The sequence below is a fragment of the Oryctolagus cuniculus genome, chromosome 6, assembly GCF_051225735.1.
Source record: "Oryctolagus cuniculus isolate XC-2025 breed Fujian yellow rabbit chromosome 6, ASM5122573v1, whole genome shotgun sequence".
Taxonomy (NCBI): Eukaryota; Metazoa; Chordata; class Mammalia; order Lagomorpha; family Leporidae; genus Oryctolagus; species Oryctolagus cuniculus.
In genome coordinates this window covers 143671415-143691822 of record NC_142872.1, presented here as the reverse complement: position 1 = coordinate 143691822, position 20408 = coordinate 143671415, and the positions used below count along the sequence as shown (strand labels likewise).

At 43.1% G+C, this 20408-nt stretch overlaps 1 pseudogene across 1 annotated transcript; it reads right to left on the bottom strand.

The window, feature by feature from the left end:
- Positions 1–2252: 2252 nt before the first annotated feature.
- LOC100350986 (ras-related protein Rab-7a pseudogene) lies at positions 2253–3555 on the bottom strand (annotated as a pseudogene). Its single transcript, XR_016235895.1, has one exon. The product of XR_016235895.1 is annotated as a ras-related protein Rab-7a pseudogene (transcript).
- Between the last annotated feature and the right edge of the window lie 16853 nt (positions 3556–20408).

Sequence of the window (20408 nt, the reverse complement as noted above, 5' to 3'; positions counted from 1 at the left end):
GCCTCCTAACCTGTGAGCTAAATAAACCTCTTTGCTTAATAAAGAAGCCTGCCTTGGGCATTTCATTATAGTGACAGAAAACAAGCTAATAGAGTAAGATTTGGAATATGTGCCAAGAGCAAGTTTTGTGAAGAAATTCTGACTTGCCCTACAAACTACAAGAAAGATGATGGGCCTTCAGGTGCAATCTGTTAATTGAATCATAATTAATGTAGAGTTAACTATAATAAGGTGTTGAGTTGGAAAGACTTGACCGTGGTGAAAAGAAGGCATATACACTGTTTTTGCAAGATCAGAGGATATAACTAAACCCATTAATTTTCACCTTTCTGGCAGGAATTACTTAACTACCACTCACTTTCTGTTGAAATCCAACTTAATGGCAACTGCAGTAGATTTTGGCATCCACTGAGATAGTCCAAGTGCAAGTGGTCAGGTTGTGCTCTGAGTGAGTGGCAGTGTCCTCCACAACAGCTCAGTCTGAAAGGAAGAGCTCTGATCTGCGTCCCTTCCATTCCCAAGCTAGAGATTCTGATTCTACGCCTTTAAATCCACTACAAGTAACGGAAATAACTACATAAATGGGTCTTTTGAAAATAGGTTCATTCATTGGCTTAATGGCTTAGGATGCATTCTTTGAAAATTCAGCCCTGAGGGTCCAATCAGAAGATGAAGTATGCCTGACTTGGCCACGGTAGGAATTGATTAATTGAGGATTTCTCTGGCTTCCTGGTATTCTACCAAATAGGAATTAAAATGCAAACAAGACCTTCTTACCTTGAGTGATTTAGACTGAAAGGCATTCCTCCTACCAGAGTAGAAGTGGGTGAGACTAGCTCAAAAGAGGAACCTTAATTTAAAAAACTAACTACATAAACGCTTTTGTTTTTTTTGACAGGCAGAGTTAGACAGTGAGAGAGAGACAGAGAGAAAGGTCTTCCTTTCCGTTGGTTCACCCCCCCAAATAGCTGCTATGGCCAGTGCACTGCGTCGATCCAAAGCCAGGAGCCAGATGCTTCCCTCTGGTCTCCCATGCAGGCGCAGGACCCAAGCACTTGGGCCATCCTCCACTGCCTTCCCAGGGCACAGCAGAGAGCTGGACTGGAAGAGGAGCAACCAGGACAGAATCTGGAGCCCCAACAGGGACTAGAACCCGGGGTACCAGCGCCGCAGGCGGAGGATTAGCCTAGTGAGCCACGGCACCAGCCACATAAACGCTTTTCAAAAAGATGGAGCTTGGAAATAAATCGATGTGCTCCAAATGCGCCAGCTTTGGTGGGGATGAAATGAAATTTGTGTGGTGCGAACTCTGCCTGGCCAGGAAAACTTGATCAACGAGGCTTTGGGTTCTTCTCTGTAAAAATGAGATGTAGGATTGGCTGTAAGAATGATGGTGGAAACTTGTAGAGAGTGAGTTTCCCTTCTCCCTGAGGTTCCTATTAGGACAGCAAAAGGTTGAGCCAGAGTCTCACGTCTTCATCTAAAGCAGGGCTCTGAGAAACCTCATCTGTCACTTCCGCCTTCTATTCCATCTCCTTGAGGACTGTGTCCTTGGTTCTATTTCTCATTTCAATCTAATCCACCTATTTGAGCAGACCCAAGTATGAGGACAGTAAAAGTCAGCTTATATAAAACTCAAAGTGATTTCAAGAGAAAAACAACAGTAGCAACCACACAGGGAGGAAGATACTGATGTTCTTACTTATAGGCAAAAAATGCAGCTTTGCATTTCCTGCAGGCACAGCTGTAACCAGGTGCTGAAGTGTCTTTGAGAAGCTCTCTTTTCTCTTCGTCCTTTTGTGCTCTAAATTGGCTTCATTCTCAAGCAGGCTTTTTTCATGGTAGTAAAATAAATGACCTCCATTAGGTCAAGGCTTTTATTTCATCAGTTAAGCAACCCATTGAAAAGGGAGTGTTTCTTTCTTGCTAAGTCCCAGATTCACTTTATGTTCCTCAAACAAGTGGCAGGAATGAGCCACATCAGTGAGCAAGGCAACTGAAGCCTCTGCCCTTTTTGGTTAGCATTTCATTGGGATAACTTAGGTTGAACTGAGGGCTTGGCTCAGGGCAATGCTATGTAGCCAACCTATGCCTGGAGTGCCTCCTGTTGCCATCCAGTGAAATTGTAATTTTGGAGGAGAGCTCTTGCTCATCTCCAGTATCTCACTGTTTAAGTGATGTCCTCCTCTTCATAAGACCAGAACTGCATGGAAAAACCTAACCATCTTCTCCAGCTTGGGAAATAATGATAATTTTTTTTTCTTACACTAATTTATACATTTTTAATTGGTTGCGTATATTAACATGTACTATAAGATTTTTTTCTAAGAAGCATTACATAATAAATGGATACTGTAAAAAGATCTGATTAGTTAAAAGTAACAAGCATTAACAGATACATACAAAACTCAGCCTGATGAGACTGGGTGTGAGCCTGTAATGAAGCGCAGGGCACCAGCCTTCCCAAGGGGCAGCCTTCAAGGAGGGGGCGGGGTATAGGGTAAAAAGACCACAAGACCGTTAAAAAAATCAGATAACTAATTGGACAGATTAACTGTAAACAGTTCTCTCTCTCCAGTGGACACAAAGAATAAGCTTCCAATGCTGACTCCACGTGAGAACACGCTGTGCGGCCGGCCTGTCCTGCAGCCACACACGAGGGCTCATGTGGTGGGCGGGCAGGCCCCTAGGAGCTGCCCCAGGCATGGGCTAGAGTTTGCCTGCTCGCATCAGATCTGTGTGTGTGTGTGAGAGAGAGAGATGTGTTGGGCGTGACTGTGGAGGGTTTCTTTTGGCAGCTGGAGGTGAGAGATGATCTGTTTGGTTTAGGAGAGGAGAGGGGCTTGTGTCTGAAGGCCTAAGTGTGTTCTTGTTGTGAAGACTCTGTGCTCTACTCTCACTGCCTCTTCAGCAGCTGCAGCTTTCTGCGGAGGTCTTGGCCCGGTCGTTCTTGTCCAGTTTGATGGGTTCCGGAAATTCATTGTACAGTTCCACCTCCGTTTCCTGTTTAAGTGCATTCTGTGCAATCGTCTGGAAGGCCTGCTCCACGTTGATGGCCTCCTTGGCACTGGTTTCGAAGTAGGGAATGTTGTTTTTGCTGTAGCACCAGGCCTGTGCCCTCTTTGTGGCCACTTGTCTGTTTTCGAGGTCGATCTTATTTCCCAACACAACAAAGGGGAAGTTTTCCGGATCCCGGGGACTGGCCTGGATGAGAAACTCATCTCTCCAGCTATCAAGCGTTTTGAAGGTGTTGGGGGCGGTCACGTCGAATACCAGAACGCAGCAGTCTGCACCTCTGTAGAAGGCTACACAGAGAGACTGGAACCGTTCCTGCCCTGCTGTGTCCCAGATCTGCATCGTAACTAGCCTGTCATCTACCATCACCTCCTTGGTCAGAAAGTCTGCTCCTATTGTGGCTTTGTACTGGTTCCTGAATTTCTTGTTCACGTACTGGTTCATGAGTGATGTCTTACCAACTCCAGAATCTCCCAAGATGATCACCTTCAGCAACACTTTCTTCCGAGAGGTCATCTTTCAAACTCCAGCAACAGGTGAAGGAGATCATGCACTTGTGATGTAAACAGGCACCGGGAAATAATGATAATAAAAATAACAAGTTCTTGTTCAATGGCCTTGCATATATTAACTAATGTAATGCTCACTGCAGTCTACAGGCTACATTCTATTCATGATCCTCATTAGTAGGATGACCAAACTGATGTACAGAGAGGTAGAGCGTGTTGCCATAATATCCCGGCTAAAGGACACCATGGGGCTGGTACTTACTAAGGGAAAACTGGTGGTTATCACCTCTTTCCTCACCCAAACTCCTTTCTCAAAGCCAGGAGACAAGATGACCTAGAGAGGATTCAGGGAAAAGAGAAGGTCATCTCTTTTAGACAGGAACCCCACAAAGTGTACTTCACTTCACATAATACCTATGTTTCTGAAATACCTTTGAAAGTCTCCCTTATACAAATCAGTCCCTCTTTTCTGCTTTTCAGTCTTTGATAAAATACCCAATGAGTTTCATAGGTTCTTTCACTATACTGTAATTTTCTTGAATGGATTATGACATAAAATAATAATCAGATGTTAATTGGGGCTGGAGAATCTCTTTTATGACATGGTGGTATTTTCTCCAATAGGTGCTTATTAAAAATGGGTTATCACCTATAAGCCCTCTAGCTCATGCTAATAGAAAAGTTGACACTATCTTTCATCTCTACAGTGCTTGCGTTCTTTTAGAATTGGCTGCCCTCTAATTAATTCCATCAGGAAAACATTGCTTTGCAGCATTTAGGAGGATTTTAAAATTATTTCCCATAGCTAGAAAACATATTAGTTTTCTTTTCTCTTCCATATGTAAAGGTCAGTTGTATTTCTGTGACTTTTACTAAGGTGAACCTGAACTGAAGATTAATAAATGTAATGCTATTCCCAACTAGGTTTGTGAACCCAGTGACAACATTGTCTTGAAGTAGCCAATTACTGAGACTCTCCACCAGTTAACAATGGAAAGTGAGAAGTAGAATGTTAGATATGCACTGGCTTTGACCTACTCTTTGAAATAATACTTCCTGTGATTGATTTTCATATGTTCTTTGAAACTGCAGAACATTTGGATGTGCAAGAAATCAATCACCAATGTAAAGCTTTAATCCAAATGATTACTCATCTTATAATGGGTACATTAAAGTAGTTTGTCCCTCCTAAGACTTTTTGAGGAAGCACACAGAAGGGTTTCAGGAACAATTTATGTGTATTTGCTGGTTAGAAAAATTGGAGTTATATTCACTCTTTGTTTAATAGAGTTGATATTTCTTCGAGGTGTGGAAACATAAGACAAAATGCCCTTGACTATCAGGTCATCAATTTAAGAGGCTGTTGTTTTCTGGGTAGTTAGAGTTCAAGATTTGTAATATTTGACAATCATTTGTGGTTTCCTTCTGAGTGGAATGGATTTTCAAATCACAAACCACAAGGCAAGCATCAAAGTGAATGTGAAAATCAATGACCCATCGTAGTTGCAAGTATGTAGATGGCCATGCCATGGTGAGTGGACCATGTGGAGGAGGACATGCTTGATGAAGACCAGACAAGGACACTTCTCTCTCTGCCTTCTGCTCCCACCACCCTGAGCTGCCATTGAAATATGTCAGTGAACTTAAGTCAAGTAATAGTCTGTGACTAATCTCTATGTAGCTTCTAAGCCATTTTCCCCATTTCAATTTAGCAGAGGCTTCTGCCTTCAACAGTTGCCCCTCCCTCCTCTGAGATGGCTGCTGCCATGCTTCTTTGCATAGAGCATACCCTAGGTCCTTCTGCCTGCAATAGCACTTGGAACCTGAAACCCTGTTGACCAGAAAATGGGATGTTGCTAAGACTTTCCATGGGAAGTCAGTAGCTGCACACTAGGAAAATCCAAATTTATTTTATTTTTACTTATAGATAGTCACTGTTTTGTGAACACTTCCTATTTGGAGGCATTTTGGCAGCATATGTATGAATTTCATCCCCCAAGATTCTCTGGAGGTAGCTGTGAGGTAGACCTCGTTATGCCCATTTTACACATAAGGAGGCAGAGCATCAGAGAAATGAAGTAACTTGTCCAAAGTGATTTAAGACCAGGTCTCTATCTGTATACATGAAATATGTATAACTTAAAATTTTAAAAAGCAGGTCTGTACCTTCAGCCACAGCACAAAAATTAAACACCAATAATTTAAACCCAGAGTTCAATGTCCCTCTCAATGTGATCTCTTTTTCTGTTTGCTTTTTCTAAGATAAGTATTTTTTGAATATTTAGAATACTTTTATATTTAAAGAAAAGTTATAAAGATAGTACACAGTTACCACAAATCCTGAACCAGAGTTTCATTGTTAACATCTTACATTGATAACAAGGAACAATATGTTGCTATGTTATTATTCTCTAAATTTTCCTGATTTATTTGTATTTATGTAACTTTTTGCCTAATGTCATTTTCTATTCCAGGACCCCATATTGAATACCAGATTTCACTGAATGATCCATATCACCTTAGACTCCTAGGGACTATGACAGTCTCTCAGATTTTTCTTCTGGTTTGATGATCTTGACAGTTTTGGGGAGTACTGATCAGATATTTTCTATCTGATACAATATGGCCTATATGATGGTTTTCTCTGAGATCTATATTGATTGTCAAACAAGTGCCTGATAGCTGCATCAGGAGCATTTCCTGAGTAAGCTGTGTATTGTCAGAGCCAAGGCATGTGGATGAGAACAGCAACTGCTCTTTGCTATGCCAGGGTCAATATTAAATGAGTACCTTAGGAAACACAGCAAGGATAGCTACATTCCTTGGTGTAAGTCAAGAGAAGGACATAGTTTATAAGAAATCCTTCACCCTAGACATATCCCTCTCACACACACACCAGATATTTACAAGAAAGTTAGAAATTTTTGGAATAATATGTCAGTTGAAGACATGATTTCAGTTAATGATAAAATTGTCATTGTAAATGTTATGTCTGTGGCCAACAAAAACAGATGTCCACATAACAATTTGGAGCCATGCAATGCATAAAGCAATTTGTAGATAATTTCCTAAACAGATACAGGAGCAAAATGTATCCATTGTCAATTAGATGTACATCTAGGCTGTAAGTCTAATTGACCAGTTAATTTCCAGGCTGTCTCAAGAGCAACTAAACATGGTTTACAATGGAGCCTTGGTACTGCACCTCAGGACGACAGAAAATTGGCATATAAAAGAACAGATTCCTCTGCTTTTCAAGGAACAGAGAGTTCAGTGTGGTGTGTCATCCATGCAAAATCAGGTGCTCCACCAAGCTGTTGGTGACTCAGTCTGAATGGTTAATGTAATGGGATAGTAATGAATCATCTTCATTAAAGAGACCAGCAGCTAAAACCATTGTAAAGAAAGGCATCTTTATCCAAGTTGTGATATTAGAGACATGGTTATGAGACCAACTATTCACTCATTTTAGAGAACAAAACCTCATCAGTGGAAGTGCTTTCCAATGGTTGTTCTACAGAACACACTGGAGTTTTTGCTGGTTGACAGTGTTCCTGTCCAGCCTCTTCCCGGGCTCACTGCTGCCAGAAGATTCTGTCTCAGTGTCGGCGTCCACTGAAAGCTCCTCACCCTCCTTTAGGTGAGGAGCCTTTATCTCCCACTCTGATAACTACAAATAAAAATAACACTTTCATTTTTCACAGGAGCAACGAATATTCACTAGAACAAATAGACAAGTTTCATTATCACAGGAAAATGACATCGCAGGCATTAGTCAAGGTGAGTTTTCATAACACCCCATTTATAGTCAGGGGCTTTCATGTGCTTCCCCTCTGCCCCTCCTGTCCAGCTGCCGTTGGTTCCAGGAATATCTGTGATCTGGGATCATGGCCAGGGAGGGAATCAGAGGAGTGGGCATCTCCTGTGGTTGAGTAACATGAGGGCTTTATCCTCAACTAAGGGCTCTTCTGGTTTTGGTGGGAGTTCAGCTTTGAAGACCCTTGTCATCTGGAAGCCTGCACTGCATTAGAAGTTGGAATCACTTTGTTATTGATTGCAGCTGTGTCCCTGTTTGGCAGAGGCGGTTGGGTGCAGAAAGCAAATGCAGTCCCACTTGGCAAGGACGCACAGGACACTTTCCAGGTGAACACCAATCAGAAAAGATGCCTGGAGGCAAGGTTACAAGCCCCGGAGACACAACTGACAGTCCCAGGATACATAGTAAATGCCTGGTTTTTTAAAGGGAGCCTCTCGGTCTGGTGTACAGGGGGACCAGAAACAGCTTCCTATGTACCCAGGTACTCTTTGTTTATGAGGACATAGGGTCAATGTTTGTGTGTGTGTGTGTGTGTGTGTGTGTGTGTTGTGAGCCTTTAACAAGCTTCCTCAGGGCTACTCCCTTGGACCTATCACATGGTATTGGGGATTAAACTTGGAGTTGTTAATCACTCACATGTCCCCTAAAAATTCCTGATACGACAATTTGTCCTTGTGCTGAGTCACAATCTGAATGTTTTCCTGCAGGGTTTGAGTTATTTAACTACAGAGTGAACTTAACTGCCAACTCAGCAAGCACATCACAGTAGTTCTAGAACATCACTTGCTATAGAGGAAAAACAACTTTTAAGATAGAATAATAATTGTATTTCTTTTTTGCAAACAAAATGTCCTGTATCAGTTAGATGTTTGGCACAGTAGTTTAGTCTCACCCTAAGATGCCTGTACCCATATTGGAGTTCCTGCATTCTAAGACCCCATTCCATTTCTGGTTCCAGCTTCCTGCCAATGCACACCTTGGGCAGTGGCAAGTAATGGCACAAGTACTTGGGTCCCTGCCAGCCATATAGGAGACTTGGATTGAATTCCAGGTTCCTGGTGGCAGCTTGGCCATCCCTGGTTGTGGTGGGCATTTAGAAAGTAAATCAGTGGATAGAAGACCTCTCTCTCTCTCTCTCCCCTTTAAAAAATTAAAACAAACAAATGCAATCTTTTAAAAGTCCTGAAATTCATGACATTTCCTGGCAATGAGGAGAAAGCAAGAGGATTTTGGCTTCAGTGTGGATGGTTACACATAAATGTTTATCTTCTCTCTTGATTGAGATATCACTAAAACTGAGTAAGAGAATGTATAAAGTAGAAATTCATAAGAACCAAAAGAACAACAAAAGAGGCAACAGTTGGCAAAGGATAATGACAGATTTTTGGAAGATGGATAATAGACTGAGCAATAGTAACTGAGTTAGCAAGTAAAGAAATTTACAAACAAAGTTGCTGACAGATACAGCAATTTAGATGCCCAATATTATGAAAAGTGAGAAAGAGGCCTGGAGTAAAAGCAGGTGGATTTCTGACAAATGTTCTATGATGCATCTGTATTCTCAGGTCCTCTTCATCATTCCCATGCCCTTAAAACTCACACACACACACACACAAACACACACACACAAGAAAGTTTATTCTTTACTTAAAAATATTTTTAAATTTATATTTTAATAAAACCATTTTAATATTAATATTGCATGAAGTGCACTGTAATGGAATTTCCAAAAGTTATTTCTTTAGAGAAATTTAATCACAGGAGAAGAACCAAGCATAGCAGAACTGAACATAAAACTGAATCAAAGTAGAAGAATGTGAAGTTGAAAATGGAGGAGCTAAGTGAAGGCCTGGAGAGGAGAGGGACTTCGGCCCCCTTTTCCTCCACACTCCCTAGATCTCCACAGACAAGCACACAACCACAAAAACAGGTGAAGGGATTCACCAATAAACAAGTGAAGAGCAGAGAGCGAAAGACATACAGAAATCCTGCAGTGAAAAAGCTGACTTCGCTAAGCCAGCCTGCGGCGAAGCTGCCACTCAACAAGCTCCACCCACTTTCACAAACTGAATTTTTAGGACCTTATGCAGAAATCTTCTGACAGCTGAGGAGAATCTTCCACATGAAAACTAAGGCTGAAATAAATAACAACAAGAAGGAACGGTGATGAAAATGGGAACAGAAAGGCAGGAGCCCACAAATGCACACATTCACCTCTAAGGAGACACAGGAGTATGCTACACATTGGGAACAGAAACACGGGAAAAAAATAGGAAGGATCTCTTGGAAATCAAAGCATGATTGTTACACCTAAACATTTAAGGTTTTGAAAATAAACTTAAGGAGACACTCTAGAAGACAGAACAAAAAGACATGAAAAATCAAGAAAATGCAAGATAAGAATGTTAGAAATTCAGCATCAGTGATTTAAAAAAATACAACATGTAGACATTCTGAGAAAACGGAGACAGGAGGAAGAACAGTGTAGGCATTTGGCACAGTAGTTAAGCCTTGCATCCCATATCAGAGGGTTTGGTCTGAGTACCAGATCTGCTTCTGATCCAGCTCCTTCCCATGCACAGCCAGAGACAGCAGTGATGGCTCAGGACTTAAGTCCCTGCTCCCAACGTGGGAGACCTGGACTGTGATCTGGGTTCCCTGCTTTACCTGGCCCCACACCTGTTTGTTGCGGGCATTTGAGGGAGAACCTGTCTGTCTGACTTTCTGACTTACAAATAAAATGAAAATAAATTTTAAAAAACCCTGGAAGTAGAAGATCAAATTATTAAAGAGATAATCCAAAAGAAATTGCCAATAACTAGATGGCATGACGTTCCAGGTTGAATTGATTTATGGAATGACCAACATAATAAAACCCATACCAAGATTTATTGTGATAGTATTTCAGATACCAGAGATACAGAGAACACCCTAAAATCAGAATAAAACTTACTTTCTTAAAAGCAACACTAGTCGGCCGGCGCCACGGCTCACTAGGCTAATCCTCCACCTGTGGCGCCGGCATCCCGGGTTTTAGTCCCGGTCGGGGCGCCGGATTCTGTCCCGGTTGCCCCTCTTCCAGTCCAGCTCTCTGCTGTGGCCTGGGAGGGCAGTGGAGGATGGCCCAAATGCTTGGGCCCTGTACCCCATGGGAGACCAGGAAGAAGCACCTGGCTCCTGGCTTGGGATCGGCGCAGCACTGGCCATAGTGGCCATTGAGGGGCGAACCAACAGCAAAGGAAGACCTTTCTCTCTCTCTCTCTCTCTCTCTCTGTCTAAATCTCTCTCTCTCTGTCTAAATCTGCCTGTCAGAAATAAATACATAAATAAATAAATAAATAATAAAAAATAGCAACACTAGTAGCCAGCCCCACAGTCAACAGAAGGATCTTGTAAATATTGTGAGGAAACACATCTTCAACTACACATTCCAAACTCGGCTAAATCTTGGTAAATTAAGACAGCAACATTAAAAACATTTTCACACGTTCACATACTCAGAACATTTTCTTCCAGTCCATATTTCTTAGGAAAGTACTGGAAGATATTCTCCTTCTAAAAAAGATAGGAAAGCAAAAAGGGAAGTACCTGAATCTAAGAAACAGTTCCTATCGCTTGGATGAGATGACGGCAATTCCCTGGACACTGAGTGAAGTGGCGTGGAAGGAGCCCACCCAGCACTGAACAGGGAGATGAAGGATCCGGGGAAGTGTTAGAGCTGATAAAGTATGGTTGCATTTGACGATGTAGGGAAGAGTGTCAGTGGGAGTAGGTGTGATAGAATCCTTAAGATCTGCCAGAACTGGAGAGCAGAGTTAGTAATTGGACACAAGAAAATGGATCAAACGGAAAAAAAAAGATAATTATAAATTCCAGGAAAAATGAAGTTGTAGGAAGAGATGACTTGCTTAGCAAAGTACATTATTTATGGAGTCATAACATATAAACACACAGCATGACTTAACCAAAAGATGGGGACAGAAATATTTTTGAAGAACAGGCATGCGGGTGACAGTGTATGTGTGCCATTCTGTGTGAGGAGGAGAGCTAGCCTTCCCCTAATAAATTATAAATAGTTGATGTCTCAAACTGATAGACAATGATGAAAAAAGAAGAGGACATTATGAAACTATGGAGATATATTCTAGAAGTGGGAGTCCAAAGTGTTGGATATCAGGCATGTAACTATTTTCTATTATAAATATTTTCTGTTATTTGACTTTTCAACACTGTTTATGCATTGGTTTGATAAGTTAATTGTAAAAATAAGAGCATTGGTAACTTTTTCCAGCTTTTACTTTAAAATAACTTTTATTTATAAAAAAAAACTTAAAAAAAAAAGATTTATCTAACTACATGAAAGGCAGAGCCACAGAGAGGCAGAGGCAGAGAGAGAGAGAGGTATTCCATCTATTGGCTTATTCCCCAAATGGCTTCAATGGCCATAGCGAGGCCAATACAAAGCCAGAATCCTGCAGTCTCCTCCAGGTCTCCCATGCAGGTGCAGCAGCCCAAGGACCCAGGGCATCCTCCGCTGTCTTCCCAGGCATACCAGCAGGGAGCTGGATCAGAAGTGGAGCAGCCGGGACTTGAACCAGCAACCATATGGGATGCCAGCACTGCAGGTGGCTTCTTCACCTGCTATACCACAACACCATCCCAAGGAAAACTTTTAAAAAATGTATCAAATAGGTCTATGGCAATGATTTCTTGTCCATAAAAATAGGAATCTAGGATAAACTTAAAAAGTGGAATATTCTGGGACTTGCACTGTGGCATAGAAGGTTAAGCCTCCACCTGCAATGCTGGCATCCCATTTGAGCTCTGGTTTGAATCCTGGCTGCTCCACTTGTGATCCAGCTTCTTGCTAATGTGCCTGGGAAAGCAGTAGATGATGGCCCTAGTCCTTGGGCCCATGCACTCACATAGGAGATCTGAAAGAAGCTCCTGGCTCCAGGCTCCTGGTTTCAGCCTGGCCCAGCCATTACAGCCATTACAGCCATTTGGGGAGTAAACCAGGAGATGGAAGAGATTCATTCATTCTCTCTCTCTCTCTCTCTCTCTCTCTCTCTGCCTTTCAAATAAAAAGTACATGAATCTTATTTTAAAAGTAAAATATTCTCTGTTTAAAAAAAAAATAGGGGGGCTGACATTGTGGTGCGGTGGGTGGAGCTGCCACCTGCAATGAGAGCATCCTTTATTGAAAGAGTGGCTGCTCAACTTCCATTACAACTTCCTGCTAATGTGCCTAGGAAAGCAGCAGAAGATGGTCCAGGTGCTTGTACCCCTGCCAGCCACATGAGAGACCTGAATGGAGTTTCAGGCTCCTAGAGAGTAGACCAGGGGATGGAAAATCCTTCTCACTGTCTATCTCTCTGCTCTCCAAAATAGATGAACAAATCTTTTTTTTTTTTTTAAATAGGCATCTGAAAATTTTGCTTAGGTATTCAACTACACTTATTTGAATTTTTGTGATGGAGGAAGAATTTGTTGCAATAATCCTTTTGTGCTTGGAAATTCTTAACCTTTGGACCTTTGTCAAATGAACTAAACAAAGCTAATAAATGAAATTGTGAAGAGATCTCTGGCACCTGGAAGTTACTGAGATGCTCCAAGATTCTTTAAGGAAAGCCTTCCTCTGATCCATTTAAGAGTTTATGGACATCAGCCTCCAGTGAAGAACACAGGGGCAATCAAGAGAGGAGAAATTTAAAGCTAAAGAGCTGGGAGTTGCTGCCCCTTCTTGCCAATTTGGAAGAAAAGAAGCTAAAGCAATCTGGCCACTGTGGTGCAAGTTAACAGGAAAAGACTTCCTTCACCCAAGTGTGGCATGTGTGCCACTGTGGGCTGAATGCACCGCTTTATTAAAGAAGGACCGTATTTTCCACTGTTTAACCATAAGAGCAAATCGTTGAACTCTCCCAGCATGAAACTTGAAAATGGCTGAGATTAAGAAGTTTTCAAACCCCCAAAAACATTTTTTAAAAGAAAGAACCAGTCAATCCCCTTCAACAAAGTTAAAGGTGAATTTATGCTACTTTTGACAAATTTCTGGCCCTTCCTGTTGCAAAAATAATGTAACCGTGAAAGCTGCCTTTACAGGCAGGAAAGCAGCAGCATGCATTAAATTTTGAGGGAGGACACACAAAGGGCAGGGCACCCTGCAGCCTCATTAGGCAAAAGTCACTGACACTGAGTCTCTGTGGTTCTTTGAATGGATGGTGACGTGTGGTTCCTTTTCTGTATCACCCACACCTGAATATTCACCTCCAAGTTACGAGATGGCAGAGCTGATCAAAAAGCAAGGCTGGAGTTTGTCATCTTCACTGACTTCCACAGAGCCCACGTTCCCCCGTCACCAGCGCCTCTACACCTCCTCACTCCTCCTCAAGGCAGCCCCTCTGAGCTGAGGCGGGTGCACCCAGCTCCTCAGCATGGGGAGCAGGGGGGGAAGGAAGTCCACGCAGCAGCCTCGTTTGCTGACATTCCAGAGCAGAAGGACATGTCAGCCTCCCCAGCTCCCCCCAGAGACGAAGACACTGGAGCAACAGGACAGGATCAACAGTGTTCTCTGGTTTCCAGACTAATGCAGGGCCTGGGAGGAACAGCTGCTGCCACTGTCCCTGCTGAAACAACACATGAGGCCCACGCAGCAGCTGGGAGCCAAGGAAGGGGCCTTTCTGTCTGTCTCCTTGTGAACTTGGGCCACCCCAGGCCCCAGATTGTTCCAGAGACCCTGTCAGATGCCCGGTCTTGCAGCCATAGGCTGCTGTGACACTTCAGCAAGAGACGAGCTCAAGCTATTTAGGATGCTGAAGTCTTCTCTTCCGACGGCTGGGCATTCATAATAGCTACTTCATGGACTGCTATCAAGACTAAGTTATTAATTAAATGTACAGTGGTGAGAAGAATCTGGTGCAATGAATAGTAGCTAATATTATTTATTTGAAAATCAGAGAGACAGAGTCAGAGACCTTCCATCTGCTGGTTCACTCCCCAAAAACCTGCAACAGCCACTCCTGGACCAAATAGAAACCTGAAGTGTGAAACTCAACCTGGATCTCCCGTAATGGGGTTGGAGGGACCCAGCTACCTAAGCCATCATCTGCGACCTCCCAGGATGTGCATTAGCAGGAAGTTGCAATTGGAAGCAGATCTGGGACTCAAGCCCAAGCACTCTGAGATGGAATTCAGGTGTCCAAAGTGGTGTCTGAATTGGTGTGCGAAACTGAAAGAGCAATGAGAATGTGAGGAGTGAATTCTTGACCACTTTATATTACTTGGTTGAGACAAAGTGTCAGAGTATCATAGGTCTAAATAAGGATTTTTGCACTGTAAAAAAAAAAAAAAGTGGGTCAATGCACATGGAACCCTGTACAAGCAGCCCAAGGAGGGTTATGAAAATGGACCCTAACAGAAACTGTACACTAACTGTAGAACTACTAGATTTAGGTGAATAAATGGTATTCATTAATTCATGAATATTCTCCAGGCTTTGGTTGAAAGCCTTCTTTTATACTTGAGAAAATTGAAGGGCCAGGAGCTTAAATCAACCTTTCAAGGGACAGGTAGTCAGTGGGAGTCCCTGAGAAAGCTTTTTGTAGGTTACACCATGCTGTGTTCTGTTACAAAACAACAACAAAAGGGGAGGCCCACTTGTTCTCAGGTTGTAGCCAGTGTTGAGCTTTGCTAGTTAACACAAGTAGGTTAAGGTCTGGAGCACTTTTGAGAGGAGGGCAGGAGAGCCCTAGACATGTGGGCCAAGGTCTCGCTGTCATACCCCAGAGCATAATGACAGTGATGGAGATCGTATGTGAAGTAGTGCGAACCAGGGCTCTCGTTCCAGTCCTCACTCTGAAATTTGTCTTAGACAAGTTACCTAAGCTGACTGAGCTTTGACTTCCTTATGTGTAAAATCTGGTTACTGATGATCCCTCCCTCCCAGAGTTGTGAGGCTTAACAGAATTAGTGTAGGAGGTGCTTGACCACGAATGAAGGTAACTGCTCAGTAATGTTATCTACAAGCAGGGGTTCATACCAATTTCTGAGGAATCCAAATAATGTTTATTAGAACTACGCATTGAACACAGCACTCTCAGACTCTGAAACCTGCTGGCCATGAACACTTAACACAGGCAACTGCGGGGTAAAACAGAAGGAGGCAGAAAGACAGGGCATATGTTGTAGCCTTTTGCTTTGGGTATTAGGCAAACAGAATCCAAATTAAGAAAGTAGATTAAGTTCTAACCTTGGTTCTATGGTTACAATGAGACACTGGGTATGCTGCCAAGTGTCTCAGGCCCCTTCTGTTCTGGTCTGCTGATTGCTGGAATTCTCTCACACGTACGGAGCACACGGGATCCCAAAGGAGGAGCCGAGAAAGAGCCAGACCAGGAGTATTGCGGAGTAGCAAGGAAGAACTGGTCCCTTTCCTGGAAACAGGATGCCCCAACAGGCACTGAGGATGTGAAAGCCGGTGGGCTGGGCAACCTCCCCTTTAGTGGAGGACAAGTGACAGCGACCACTCTGGAAAATGAGGGAAGCTGAAGAGTCTAGGAGTAAGGAAACCAGGGTTGAGCAGTAGTCATTGTCGCACCAGTGAGCTGAAGAGGTGAAAGTCTCTTCTGTGTGCAATTAAGCCATTTACGTTTTAGGATCCAGATTAAATCCAGAGGCTACTCTGTGTTATTCTGCTGGCCTTCCACCCAGTGCATGGCTCTCTTTCCAACTGTAGCTCCACATTCATTCACTCAACAGACACTGTCACTTACCAAGAGACATTCAATCTATGTTGAGAATTCAGTAGTGTTTTGGTTGTTGTTGTTAATGTTTATTTGTTTTTAATGTGGAAGCAGCTCATGGATCTTACTTTATGAAAAGAGGGCAGGCAGCAAACCAGTAAATACATATGTAATAAAAGGTAGAGCTACAGTGTGAAGAAACAAATTAACAGGGTAAGAAATAGGAAATGTTTGGAGACTACTGTTACAAATGGGAAGTGGGGCTGGCAAGGAAGGACTTCCTGATGGATGGCATGTGAGCAGCTATCTGGGGAGAGAGAATTCCAGACAAAGGGAAGGCAAGTGCAAAAGTCCCGAGGCGCATACATGTCTGACCCTAAAAGGGATAGAGCACCAGAGAGCAGGGTGGTCTGGGTAGAGAGGGCAAGAGTAAAGCACAGGAGATGAGGTCAGAAAAGTAGCAGGAAACAAAAGAGGTTGGGCCTGAGTGGCAGGGAAACATGACTTGTTTTCTGAGGCAGGAAGTCTCACGACTGATTTGTGTTTTAATGAGATTTTTTTCATCCAAGACAAAGGCCAAAATATTTGGCTACTCAGTGTTTCCAAAAGAGCTGTTGTAAGTGCTGCAAAGCACAGGAAGGCCCCTTGCAGGAGAGGCTGTGTTTTGGACCCTGCACATTTTACCTGAGTCTAATCCTTTACTCTAGGTGTGCTTCAGTGTGCAAGTAGGATAGCCTCCTGTCAATCCCACTTTGCTGTGGGGTAGGAGAAGGGAGGGGAATTGGGACACAGAGAATTCAAAACAAGCAGAGGTTCTCTTGAGGAACACCTGAAAAGAACGTTTAGAAGCAGTGAGCATGTTTATTTGTGCTATGGCTAGGCAGTGGACAAAGGAAGCAGGCACTCCAGGGCTGGTGAGGGAAAGCTACCCCAGTAGCTTTCAGTAATCCCCCAAATGGTCCCTCAAGTGGATAATGCACATGTGAGTAGCAGGTGACTGAAATAGAACAATAGCAAGTTGGCATTTGAGATGGAACAGCCTCCAGAGGTCACTCCAGGAAATAAATTGGCTTGAGCCTCCTAAAATAGACAAGAGTCTAGCAAACTATCAATATTAACGATCGTGGGAAGGCTAACTCAGCCATGCTTCAGCCCTTTCTGCCTCGTTACTCCACCTGCTATAAGACATATTCTCTAGATGGTTGATGCCAAACAGCTCGGCCTTCCCCATCTTACGGGGAGATGCCCTTGATGTGGAGGAACCCGCAGGGAGTCTGATGTCCTTGGCCCTTTGAACTTTTGTACAATCCCAGCACATGAATGCTTCTACTATCATCATCCCAACCCCGAAACACAGGCACTCAATTAGCTGACAGTCTACACAGCTCAGATCTGGAACCAGACCTTGCATACTGTGATCTTGCACTGAATCCTGGCTTCCTTTTTGCTTATTGGCTTAGACGTGCCTACAGTTCCTCAATCCTAGAACAGAGGAGAATCATACAGTACCTGTGAGGACTTGAGGACTTGCTGTCCTTTTTTTTTCTTTCTTTTTTTTTTTTTTTTTTTGAGAGTGAAATCTGTATTATTCAGTCCCCAAAGCACCTTCTCTGAGCCCAGCCCTGTGGGAGCCTGCAGCCACAGAGAGCCAGGTGGGTACCGGCTCCATTCCTTTCTGGCTCTGTGACCTCAGGCAGCTCGCTTTGCCTCTCTGAGCCCTGGGTTCCTCAACAGAACATGCACAATAACAGCTTGTGCTTGCAGGGTTGCTGGCGGTGTTGGGGGTGTAAGGTGTGCAGTAAGTGTCATGTGAACCTTCTGTGTCCCGTGGGGCTGGGTCTTGTCTCTGAATCTCTGCAGGGTATATGATACTGAGTTCTTCAATTAATGTTAGTTATTAGTGACTCTCTGGTTTTTCTTAAAATTTTCTTCCTTCTTTTTCTTCTGTTAAGGCCCTCCCTTCTGCTTTTCCCTTTTCCTTATTATCAGAATGCCACCATTATTATTATTGCTATCACTACTACTGTCACCACCACTATTACTCATATTTGCATTCTGAGAGTTGATTATAGAGATTTTTGTTTTGGTGAATCACATGACATGGTGATGAGTGCGATGCACAGTTAGTGCTTCACAAAGTTGAACCTAACAAAGACTGAATGTGTCTACTAACAACCCCTCACCTAGAAGGTAAATGGGTACAGAAAAGGGAAAGGGAGAGAAACCTGTAAAAGAAGGAGGAAGGAGTGGAAGATGGGAAGAAATGGAGTTGGAGAGAAGCCGCAGGAATCCCTGGGTGGACACGCCCACAATGTAAAGAACACAACATGAATTTAGCATCTAAGGTAGGGAGAAATTATCCTTGGTTATAACCACTACGCAGATGATAACACAAGCACGTATGTGTGTACTTCGGAAAGGCTGTGGTGTGAATGAGGGTTCTTAGAGGCGACTGGAAAGGTTAGGAAGATGTGAAAATGGAGTGGAAGGTAGAGACATTTCCTTCGGGAAATGAGATGAGCAGGCTGGAACCTGACCAGCTAATGGGCTGCCGTGAAAAGAAGTGTGCATCTCACCTGAGACAAGTGAGAACGTACTCGCCTTCTGGGGAGCAGCCACAACATCCTCACGCTGACAAATCACCACGTGGCAGGCTGGTAGTTTGCGTCCTAGTGCTGGAAAGCATCAAAAGAAGAGTGGAAATTCTGACCTTTGGGTTCTCAGGTGCCACTGGGGGCTGCAGAGAGGAGTTTCTCTCTGGACCCTAGAAAGGAAAAGCTGAGCCATTCCCTGCCGCTGAAGAAATGTGTTACCTGCTAGGGGGACAGACAACTGGGCTGGGAACTGGGCTGTTTTCTCGGTGAACTCTGATGAGCTGCCTCATCTCAGGATGAGTGGGCACCTTCCCTTCACTCCCTGAACACCTGTGCGCTGTGCTGTGACTCACCAAGAAAGAGCATTTGATTTTAATGCCTTTGAACTTGGTAATCTTGGGAAAATTGCTTATCCCTTCAAGGACTGTTTCATGGTCTGTAGAATGAGTAACAGAAGGAATCTGAATCAGGCTAATATTATTACATGGTATTCATTGGAAAGTAGTCATTGTCAGAGGGACAGGAAGAGTGGGGAAATGCTGTGTTTCGGCTTTCCCCACATCAGTCTCCTACTTCAAAATAGAGCTCTCTCTCTCACCAATTGATACATGTTTGCACTAAAGGGCAGTAGCAAATCTGAACAAGGGCTTTAAGGCTACAGGTGGCCACCTACTGGTTTCAGCGATCTCTAGGACGACTTCTACTAGTGATTTTCTGTATCTGTTTCTTGGAGGGTGATTGGATAATGTGTGGTGCTGCAGTCATGATGCAAAAGGGACCCCAAGAGAAGTAAACTGAAAAATGAGTTTGCCAAGGAGATAAGGGCTTTAGGAGAGCAGAACTTCAGGTTTGCTTAGGAGGTAGTAGTGGCAAGTTCCACCTTTCAGTGGAAGGGGCTGTTTCCTCCTGTGTCCTTCTCACTGATATCTCTCAAACGTAGAATTGATCCTTTTTGCCTCAGATCATGGCAAAATCTGGTTTGAGTTGCCCATTTCTAAGATCAGTGATGTGGCCTATAGTATCATTTAAATCAATCACCAACGAACCTATAGAAACATGTTAGCTGCCCCGATTTATATACTCATTGAAGGAGGTGGTTCACTAGCATTTAGTCAAAAAGCCACACTGCAGGGAAGCTTACTGCAAGCATCCATCTATCTTTCTCTCCAAGGAACACCAGAGGTCCAGATAGCACCACGCTTTTATAAGTGGGCTATAAATTGATAAAATTGCAGGTATGCAAATGAGTGAATTGATTCGAAATTGTGTAAGTACTAACAGGTTCAACTTTTTCAGAAGTCAAGAATATGCATTTTGATGGAAAATTCCCTTATTTCTATTCAGTGAAGCCTGATAGACTAGATCTAACTCTATTGGCCTAGAACAGATGAGATAACTGTCACCAACTCCTTCAAAGAGCCTTCAGCAAATCACTTCTTTTCTGTGTGCTTCTATTTGTGTGTTTCTTTTATGTTATTATTAGCGAACATACAATTTCCCAAACCCTCTAGAATAATAACAATGTGATTGGGAAACCTTGAGCCAAAGGCTCCGAGAATGCATTACTGCTTTTGGTTGATAATATCCTTAGAAAACCGGCAACTTGAAGCTTTCCAAAGAACTCTGTTTTCTGATGGAAAAATCCAACAGTGTAGATGTCATACTACTTAACCCACTGCTAACAGAACAAACAGCCATAAGGTGGCCATTTGTAACTTGGTAATACAGAACT